Below are 10257 nucleotides of genomic sequence, written 5' to 3' on the forward strand. Positions count from 1 at the left end.
CAATATGAAAATTGAGGGGGGAAATAAAACAAGTCTCACATTCTCAATTTCCATTGTAAAGCAGGATAAGAACAAGATTTGTTAGTATAATAACCGTGTAAGGAATTAATTAGACACCTTAATTTAATTTGACAACCTCATATCATGCCAAATGGTTCAAAATTCCTACTTTTAAACATTACTCCTATTTATTACATACACGATCAAATCAAACCAAAAGAATGATCGATCAGTGAGGGTGAACGGCTCATTTTTCTCAACATTTGATGACTATATTTATACTTTTCATTTAAAAATACATTTACATACAAATTGTCCAAAATCTAGATCACATCTCAATAGAAAATTCATTTATTTCACCACAGTAACTTATACAGTTGTACTATATTTGTGTGTCTCACTGTGTGTATAAGTGCAAAATAAAAATATAAAATTTATATATCTTTTTTTTTGGCCAAATAAAATTTATATATCACTCTTATTTTTTTGATACCATTATATATCACTTGTATGTATAAGCGTGATTTCTCACAAATTTCTTAGTTTCTGTGAAGAGCCCGACATTGACGAATCAACCCAATGAACGAGGTCCCCAAGTCCGGCTCTTTCCCTCAAAGCTGTAAAAAAGTTGTTCCTTTTCTTTCTCTACTGGGTTATAAATTTCCATTTGGTAAATTACTGAGAGACGGCGTGAGGTAGCGACGTGGTTGAACCAGGGAGCGATGGGGACCATATGCAACCTACTCGAAGAAGGCAACCATTGTACAGCAAAAGGACAAGCAACGGAATAATGTAGGTAACCGACAACAGATTATTTTACATTATTTCACTTCTCGCAGAAAGTTAATTTCAGTAACTTCTTAGCAACTTCCATTCTGTTGTTTTGGGGAGCAACCGCACTAGCAAACATGAAGTGTGTCTCCGTGACCTCAATCTGCTTCTTTCTTCTTTTGGGTATTCAGAGGTATGTCAATTGTCACTATTATCATCTTCTTTGGTTGATGTTGGTACATTAGCTTAATCAGAAAACTTGCTTCTGAATAATTGGTTCTACAATTTGCTTATTGAGGAACAGTTCAGCTTATGTTTACTGAGTGACAGAACTTACGGTGAGACAACTTTCTAGAATCATGCAGTTAAAAGCATAGCTGGGTTGCTGATTCCAACTAAACTTTTCACATCTCATTTATTTTGCATCTTATTTATCTAGTCAACGTCAGTGTGGATTTATATTTTCTTACACCTAAAAGATAATGTGCTCGAAATTCAAGGGGAAGATCTTTTACCTTGCTATCCAAAATCTGTTGTAGCTATGGCCCCAAGTTATGTATATTTTGAGCTACCATGGTTTGGACATATTCTTTTAGTATACAACCTCTAATCTTTTGGGTATCAACCATGAGTAACAGACCTTTTCTGTCATTAGTTGTGAGAAATTAGACAAGCTAGTGGCAAACACTCAAACATATTGTTCTCTTATTCTCCCCTAAAGCATCTGGTTAGGCTTTTCAAGTTCCTTTAATCAAATTTACTTGATGGCAATATTTTGTTTTCAAATAATTGATAGTTTATTTCAGTGTGACCTATAAAAATATATCTGAGAATGAGAGAGTCCTATGGCAAGCGTCTCACCTGAAGCATCTGGTGTATTTGTAAGGCCTGTGCTTGTGGTTATCATTTTGAAGTTTCTATTTGCTCACTCTTGCTATTACATCCCTGGATAGGAGAAGTCTATGTAGCTTTCTTCAACCTGAATGAACAGAAGACGGTGATATTTGCAAAGATGTCAAACCTGGCCAAGGTAATTCCTGGCAAATACAATGCCTGTGAATGCAGGGAAGTGTGGGGTGGAAAGAACATCAAAACAAGACATGGGATGCTATCAGCGGAAGTGGAAAAGCATAGGTGTGCACTCTTTGTCCTTAATTGCCACTAACTGGGGTTGCACTTTTAAGGCTTGATTTTTTCCTATCCTATCTCATTCCCACATTTTAGAGTTGTACGCAAATGCATTGTAATTCGTATTTGGTAGACCTGCTTCTTGTTAAGACAAATTGAGTTAGCCTCTTTGTTTCATCTTATCATGCCCCGATTTTTCTTTAGTTTTTGTGTGTATTTTGTTTGTTTTTGTTTTGTTTTGTTTTTTTTTTTTGGGTTGTTGGTGGGGGATAGTGGTGGGGAAGCTGGGGAATATCCAGAAAGCACATGCTTTTGAAAGTAATTGAGGAATCCATTTTGTTGGGCTTGAAGTTTGATCGAACAGATCGAACTTGCACATGCTAAAAAAGAAAAATTAATGTTAAGGGGGAAAAATTAATTATACTGATACAATTTTTTTCTAGTAGTAGATAAGCCAACATATGGTAGAAAAAGTGAGGGTGGCACTTATTGAGGAAAAAATGGTAGAAAATTGGTTGAGATGGTTTGGGCATGTACAAAGAAGACCAAGGGAGGCACCGGTGAGAAGAGTGGAACATATAACTTTGAGTCCGATTAAGAGAGGTAGAGGAAGGCCTAAGAGAACACTCTTGGAAATTGTTGAACGTGATCTCTTAATTAATAATATTTCTAAAAGCTTAATAAATGATAGAGCACAATGGCGTCTTGCAATCCATGTAGCTGACCCCACCTAGTGGGATAAAGGCTTGTTGTTGTTGTAGTAGATAAGCCAACATATGTACGTAAGTACATAGAATTGTAAACCTGGGCACTCTTGATATATACAAGCAAAATTTCCCAAAATTCATGCAAAGTTACAAGAAATTATTTGGTGCCATAAAGTGCAGAAAATGGTTACAGTACAAGAAACATGAAAAATGTACACCATAGAGTAACTGCTACTAAGGCACACACATTGGTTGCCAGCATGAGAACTGAACATTCATCCACACCAGCCCCAAATATCTGGCATAAAGTACCTAGCAAAGTCATTAAGGCAACAGGTAAATCAATTAAATTATAACTAAAAGAACGTTTCCAACTTCTCTGCTAGCCAACATGTTTCAAAGCATAGAAATTGGATCTGTGGAGTCTATGACTTATTATCCTACAGAAAATTAGATTTCCTAACAAATTTGAGTTTTTGAGAGTTACATGAACAGAAATTGTTGTGTTTAAATATGGTAATCAACTTACTTAAATTTATTGCAGGTGGAAGGGCATAATGAAGCAACAAAGTAAACTTGAACAATGGATCAGGGGGAATCATGCCAATACGATTTGCGCCTTTAATAATGCCTATGCCAAAGACTGGCAATGTATCTAATAATAATAACCCCTACAATAATTCGATATTGCAAGGTTGATCTTCTTAAACCTGAAGAGAATTCACTATTTGTTATTAAATTATTGTTTATATTTATAAGAAAAGACTTGAATGAAATTTACCTAAAATAGAAATCAAATACTAGATGATCATGTTGTTGATTACCTTTTACAAGATATGCCCCAACTAACAAGCTAAAAATTGGAACAGCTGCGTCACTGCATATAAAAAAAATAACTAAAAGAGTAAAAAAGAATCATAAAACATATTTGAGCGACACGAAATAAGTTCCCTTATTTTCTTGAGCATGATAAAGCAACCTTTTTTTAACAAATATTGCTTACCTCAGTATGGATACGGTGTCAACAATTACATGTAGAGGAGCATTTTCACCTACTAATATCTTTCGAAAATCAGGGATTGTACCAACTATTAAGCCAATAATCTACACAGGAAAAAGGGTTAGAGGAAGGATGACTGTTAAGAAATAGTAAGTCTTGGCAAGCAATAAAGGAAATTTCTTTTCTTTCCTAGGCCATCCAATTCTCTCTTCCACTATTTTTAATGAAAATTTTTAACTTTGTTCATGTATAAACTTTTCAAATCTGTTGCACTCATTCCTTGAAAGTAATGAATACATAATGGTTTGCAAAAGTTTGATACACAAATACCTTCCTGCAGTACATCATACTTGAACGATTGAAGCTTTGATTTGCTTTTTGATCAAATTCTTTGTTTGGGAATTTAAAAATTAGTTGATTTAGATTTTATTTAAATTCTAATTCTAATTTTATCTTATTTCTTTCCTAATTTCAAATGCTTTCTATCTAATGCCCTGTTGCTTGAAATCTCCTTCGCCTCTCCTCGGCCTCGCGTTCTCATCTCTACCGTAGCGTTGTCGTTCGCTCGTGGCCTACGTGCTAGTCTCTCGCTCAAGTGAGTTCAATCTTCCGCTTCCCTCGTCTCTCTAGCTAGCTTTTCTTTAGCCTCACTTACTTCGTTTCATCTACCCTCTTCATTCTCTTCTTCCTTTCCTCTTATCTCTGCTCATCTCTTACAACTTCACGTCGCTCAGGTCAGGTCAGTTTTATCTGTTTCCCGGGTATGCTTTTGGACTGAATGAATCTATATCTGCTGGGTGAACTAGTTCTGAGATTTATATTGTATTTGAGATTTTCCCCTAATAGTTTTTCCTGATTGACCTGGGGTTAGATGAATAAACTGGAATATCGGAACTTCTTAAAGCTAGAGACAGCCTCGTGATACTAGCTGATTTTCTTTCTATAAATAATGGTGGTTTCTTTCTGTCTGATTTTGTTTTAAATTATACGTGATTCCAATGTTTAATATTGACAATTTCAAGGTAAGTGAAAACAGAATATAGCTATTCAACTCAAAAATTAGATCTACTTTATATTGATATTATTGCTTGTTGGTATTGATTGATTGATTGATTTCATTTCAGCTTATTTATTGTCTGTTGAATGAGATCATCTGATCTTTTTTTTTTTTAATTATTATTATTTAAATGTAAATCGCGGAATCATGTGTAATGTCTTATTGTCTTGCACAAGTTCACCGCGCCAAACGTTTCACTTCTGCAAAAGATTTTATCTTCGAGAACCAGAAAGCACCAAGTAATTTTGTTACTCTTTATAAGGGTTTGTTCATGAGATTCATGGATAGTGGCGTGGACTGGAGTGTTCATTAATGGAAAGGGTAGGACAAAGTGTAGTGGGAAGAGGGAGTGTTCCCGTTCAAGTTATTGGAGGTTTAACGGAAAAGGGATGTTAACCTATTCTCCACTGTTATGATGTTGCTAGATTATTGATGGAGCTAGGTGGGTTTGGGGTCTAAGTTTTCAGCATATATATAATGTGTATGAGATTATCTTTCGATTTTATAATGTGTCTTCTGGTTACTGTATGTGCCTTGAATGGGTTGTTGCTATTTTTCTTCTTACAGTGTTCCAGTAATCTGTACATTTTTTTCCCTTTTTTGCTTAATGCACCGAGAATCCTTCTAGATTCAATCTAAGAGTGCTTCTTCTTGTCATTTATCGTTGCTTACTCTGAATTAACTTTTTTGTTTGAAATTGAATCACATAAGAAGGTAGAAATATCTTGGTACTTGCATATCTGATGAAACCATGGTTTTGCTTTCTCTCACATCTGAAGGATGAGTAAATGATTAGCGAAACAACAATATTGAAATTTATATTTATGGTTTCTCCAGCATTATCCTTGACTTCGCAACCGGAGGGGAACTCTCTGAGATTTGGGATATATATATTTGATAACTGTATGTGGGGAATATATCATTTGATAACTCTACGTGGGACATGTACATAATTAGATTTTATCTTGTAGGAAAAGTGTTTTTACTTTTGTTCATTAAAATTCTTGGTCATACGAGTCAACTTCAATAGCTTTTTTGTTTCGGATGCATTTTGTTTGATACAATTCTACTCCTTAAGATCATACTTCTGGTCAGACTGGAAGCTAGTTGCATTTGAGTTACTATTTTTCTTCCAGGGGCAAAAATTAGAAGAGGGATTTTACTGGATCATGCAACAAGATTGGTGGCAGGAGAAACCGCAGTGATTGGTAACAATGTGTCAATTCTGCATAATGTGACATTGGAGGAACTAGTAAAGCTTCAGGAGATAGACATCCCAAGATTGGTGATGGAGTTCTTACAGGTGCAGGGACTTGCATTCTTTATTCATTCATTTATTTATTTAATAACAGGAGGGACTTGCATTCTGGGGAATATGAATATGGCCGAAATATTGGTTTTGAAGATATTGACATATTTAATGGTCTGACTATATTATTTTTTGCTAACATATTAAGGGTGTGGGCTGAGGCATCTAAAGAAAGGGTAGAAGTTCAAATTGCTAACCATTGATGATGTCCATTGTCCCTGATGATGTCTATGTCAAAGTAGTGGATAAATTCACTCAAGTCATCATAGGAAATTATTTATGACAGTGACGTGTGGTTGTGGCTTTTTAAATTTAATGTTTTGGAGACTTTGCGTAAATCAATCTTTTGGAGATTTTGCTAATGACAATGTTAATATGAGGTTTGATTATGTTATCAAGACTTTCTCTCATATGGATCAATGTTACTTATATACGTATTGATGATTCTATTCGAACTTTATCATTAAATTAAGTCGCGGTTACAATATAATGTTAAATGTTAAATAATTAGAAAAAATTATATCAATATTAATTAGGTAAAATAGGTTAATTAAACAAGTTTTTTCCTCCTCAAAACATGTATTCAGTGTAATTTATCAAACAAGTTTTTTCCGTTTTTTAGTTTTGAGATATCATTTTTAGAATAATTATTCGAACAAGTTTTTTAAGTTTGTTATTCCCAGAACATCTTTTATAAAACATTGGTTCTCAAACTAATAAAACAAAAATAAAATCAAAAGGTCCCCTCTCCCGATAGCCAAAACCATTTCCTTCTCTGTGCATTTCATTCAATTTCTTATATTTTTGTCATTATATGTGATTTTGGCTAGAGCATTATTGCCCTTGTAATATGATTTAGTTATTCAATAAAAAATATCATCCATCCCATGCTAATACGATTATCTTGCTGTTTATTTTCTAGTTTTCGTCTACTATTTGCTTATTAGAATTGAGAGATATATCATATTCTCAATCAACTAATTAAGAGAAATAGCAAAAATAGTGTTGAAGAAAATTGTTTTCATACCGTTCCAATTGTTGCAGGTGCTATTAGTGTCTTCAGATTGATCTTTGCTACTATTTTCCTTAGTAGCTTTGTTATCTTGGCCAGTTTTGTTGCCGATGGACTCTACAAAAAAAAAAAAAAATGTAAGGTCAAAACTAGCAAGCCAAACTATACATAAAAAAGGGACAAAATAGAGAAAACTACAATATATATGTTGTATTGACTAAACAGTAAAAGGTATAACGTGTTGCCACTAAATAGTTTTTGGACAATTCACATATCATCATATGTTACACATAATGACATTAGATTATAATAGTATAAGTTCAATGGAAAGATAGATGTTCAGACTAAAGTGAAAAAATTGCTTATAATAAAGGAATGTTAGACAACATTTACGTACCCTTGCAATTTCAATTTCAAGCCTGTTGTCTTGGCCACTTGTCTCTGAGATGTCTTCCACTTTGATTGATGATCCTACTGAACTTCTTGAAGAATTCTCAGGATCAATTTCTTGTATAGACTCATGAATCACTGGGGAACCATCAACTTGGTTTGCAGAGGAATCCTGGCATGAGCACACGCGGACAAGGTTGTAGACATATGTCCATATGAAAGTGCTTCCTATCTGACAAAAATAAACATTAAAAAAAATTCATATTGGTTTAGACTTCAAAGGTTATCAAAATTTCCCTTTAATGAACATACATATTTTTCAATTATTTTTTTTAAAGTAAAGTGCCTTACCGCTAAGGATAGAGAAGCATAAGTCATTGCATCCTTGCTGCAGACATCTTGATCTCCAAATGGCTTGCTTCTTTCTTTACATACAGCTGGAATGACGATAAGAGGTATGTTTCCCAGGCTTCCTATTAATATTCACCGAAGTAGTTAGAAACATGACAACCTTAATCTGAAAGTTTGATCAAAACTAGGACTAGTTTCAAATTATATATTTATATACATAGATAACTTGCCTGCTGCACAACATCCCAACACAAGGCCATGTAAATGATGAGCAGGTCTTGTTATTTTTATGAGTAGCCATCCAAGAGCAGACCCAATGATGAACGTGAGTAAAACATTTAGCGGCAAGAACCACCTGCATAATTAGGGAAAGCTTAAAGGCTACTACAAGAAATGAAGGAAAGATTAATAAGATTCCTATTGAGGAAGGAACTAAAAGAAAAAGAAAATGCAAATGGAGAGGTCAGAAATAAACATACAGCCTAAGTAGACTCTTCAAATTCACAGCTTGAGCCATGTTGCTAAGAGTTAATGCAGGAGTGAAGACAAAATATACCATCTGAAAAAATAGAGGAAAAATAAAACTATATATGTTAGTTGTTATGAAAGCATGCATTTTTTCAATTTATATTGTAGTTGATAGCTTTATGAGTTAGAACAATAATAAAAATGCTACTTACAGCACTTAGGTATTTCCTGGCAGTCTCACCCAGAATATCAAACCGGTCTAATGCAAGAACTGTCCCAACAGCTGTCAGCAAGAGTACCTTTATAATTGGCATTAATGCTAGAACAAAAAGGTCTATGAACTCCATGGTGTCTTTTTCCTATAAAATCAGAAAAATAAAAATGTCTCACTTCTTTAATGAAATATTCTAGCAATTAAAATTACTAATGATGAGATTAGGAATGTTGCTTTTGAAATTGGAGCCTTCAAATCTTTATGCCCCTAAAGGTCTCCGAGATTTATTCTATCATGATCAACAGAACATAAGAGAATCATCGTGTAAGCTAATTAAAGAGATTTTTGTTAACCAAGGCACAACTATGTTGTCAAGGGGGCTCGCTATTTGATATATATTTACACATATTGGAGGTTCTAGCAAGCAATGGCTCTAGAAAGTAATGATATAGTGGTGAAATTGTGTCCCTCCCAACGTTAATGAGCTCCACTATTCTCTCTCTCTCTCTCTCTCTCTATATATATATATATATATATATCCCTTCCTCTTCGTTATCATATATATATATATATATATATATTAAATCTTCACTTCTAAAAATAAAAGTAATGATTAATGTTAATATTATGCACTATTTTTTCAACTGAATAGTCTAGAAGATGAGAATTTCTGAATTTGGATGAAGACATATTTTTTTATTTGAGATGTATATTATTTGCAATCTTTTAAAAATTAATATAAAGATACGTAATGTCACTTTACATTTGTAGAAATTATTTAAAAGAAAGATTAAAAAATTTAACCAAGGGGGAAAAAAAAACGTTCCATTCCACTCCCACCTGCAGGGAGACATGGATTTAATAGAAGAAATGGAAACAGTGTAGCTTTTTTGGGCCCAAGCACTTCGAACCCATTTGCCATATTGGATTATGGGTCACATTGCCAGCTCTTGTTGCATAACAATCTGAAGAGATTGGGCTTGTTTAAAATCTTTCACTGGCTTGATTAAGTCCAAATTCTATGATGGTAGTGAAAGTAGAATTGATCGAGTGTTCTACCAAAAAAAAAAAAAACAAAGAATTGATCGAGTGTTTGTGAATCATGCTTTCATGGATCAGTTTGTTAACGTGTCTGTTCTTCAACTGCCTTTTTTTAAGTCTGATCATAGATCCTTGTTGCTAGGATATAAGAATACAAAATACTTTCATGTTGGGGCTACTGCTAGAAGAAAATGGAACAAGATTGAAGCTTTTGAAGAGTGATGATAATGGTGAATGGGTTTACGATGCTACAGAAATACAACATGCTGTGTTGCCTTTTTCAGAGAAGGAGGACATCAAGAGGTTGTTGAGGGGGATTTGCAGAGTCTTATCCTAATATTGAGTCACAAAAATTGAGGGAGATTGGTGAAATGTTTAGTGAAGAAGAAATTAAGACGGCAGTGTTTAGTCTTCGAGTGCCTAATGGTGATACTCTCAGTGCTGGCATTAAATAATAGATAAAATAGCTTGGAAAAAATTTATATCGGTGAAAGATTAATTATTACCAAAATTTGAATAAAAAAAAGCTTAAATAAATTATTAGTAATTTAGAATAAGTTGTTATTAAAACTTGAATGGATCCTTGTTGATAAAAGATTAATATAAATCGACAAATATTAATTTAAGTTTTAACAACAAGTAACTCTTGATTAATATAAATTTCTTTTAATGATTCTTAGTTGACATTTTCTCTAAATAATATGTTGAACGCGGGGCATGTGACTTAGTTTTTTTTTTTTTTGGCTTTTTCTTTCTTTGCTTTGTTTCTTCTTTTTTTTCCCCCTTTATAAAAAAAGCTTTCTCCATCA

At 33.7% G+C, this 10257-nt stretch overlaps 1 long non-coding RNA gene and 1 pseudogene across 2 annotated transcripts; both read left to right on the forward strand.

The window, feature by feature from the left end:
• The window catches only part of LOC129308712 (uncharacterized), a 79377-nt pseudogene extending 76099 nt beyond the window's left edge, over positions 1 to 3278 (forward strand).
• A 653-nt stretch (positions 3279 to 3931) lies between these two features.
• On the forward strand, positions 3932 to 9920 carry LOC129307890 (uncharacterized). Of its 2 annotated transcripts, none has more exons than XR_008592502.1 (5): positions 3932 to 4345; positions 5800 to 5966; positions 7483 to 7570; positions 7769 to 7829; positions 9591 to 9920. It is a non-coding gene; the product is annotated as an uncharacterized LOC129307890 (long non-coding RNA). The 2 variants fall into 2 exon arrangements; XR_008592501.1 differs by having other exon boundaries at positions 3936 to 4201.
• The last annotated feature ends 337 nt before the right edge of the window (positions 9921 to 10257 follow it).

Source organism: Prosopis cineraria, unplaced genomic scaffold (assembly GCF_029017545.1).
Source record: "Prosopis cineraria cultivar Desert tree isolate PC_DT_omini unplaced genomic scaffold, ASM2901754v1 PC4, whole genome shotgun sequence".
Lineage (NCBI taxonomy): Eukaryota > Viridiplantae > Streptophyta > Magnoliopsida > Fabales > Fabaceae > Prosopis > Prosopis cineraria.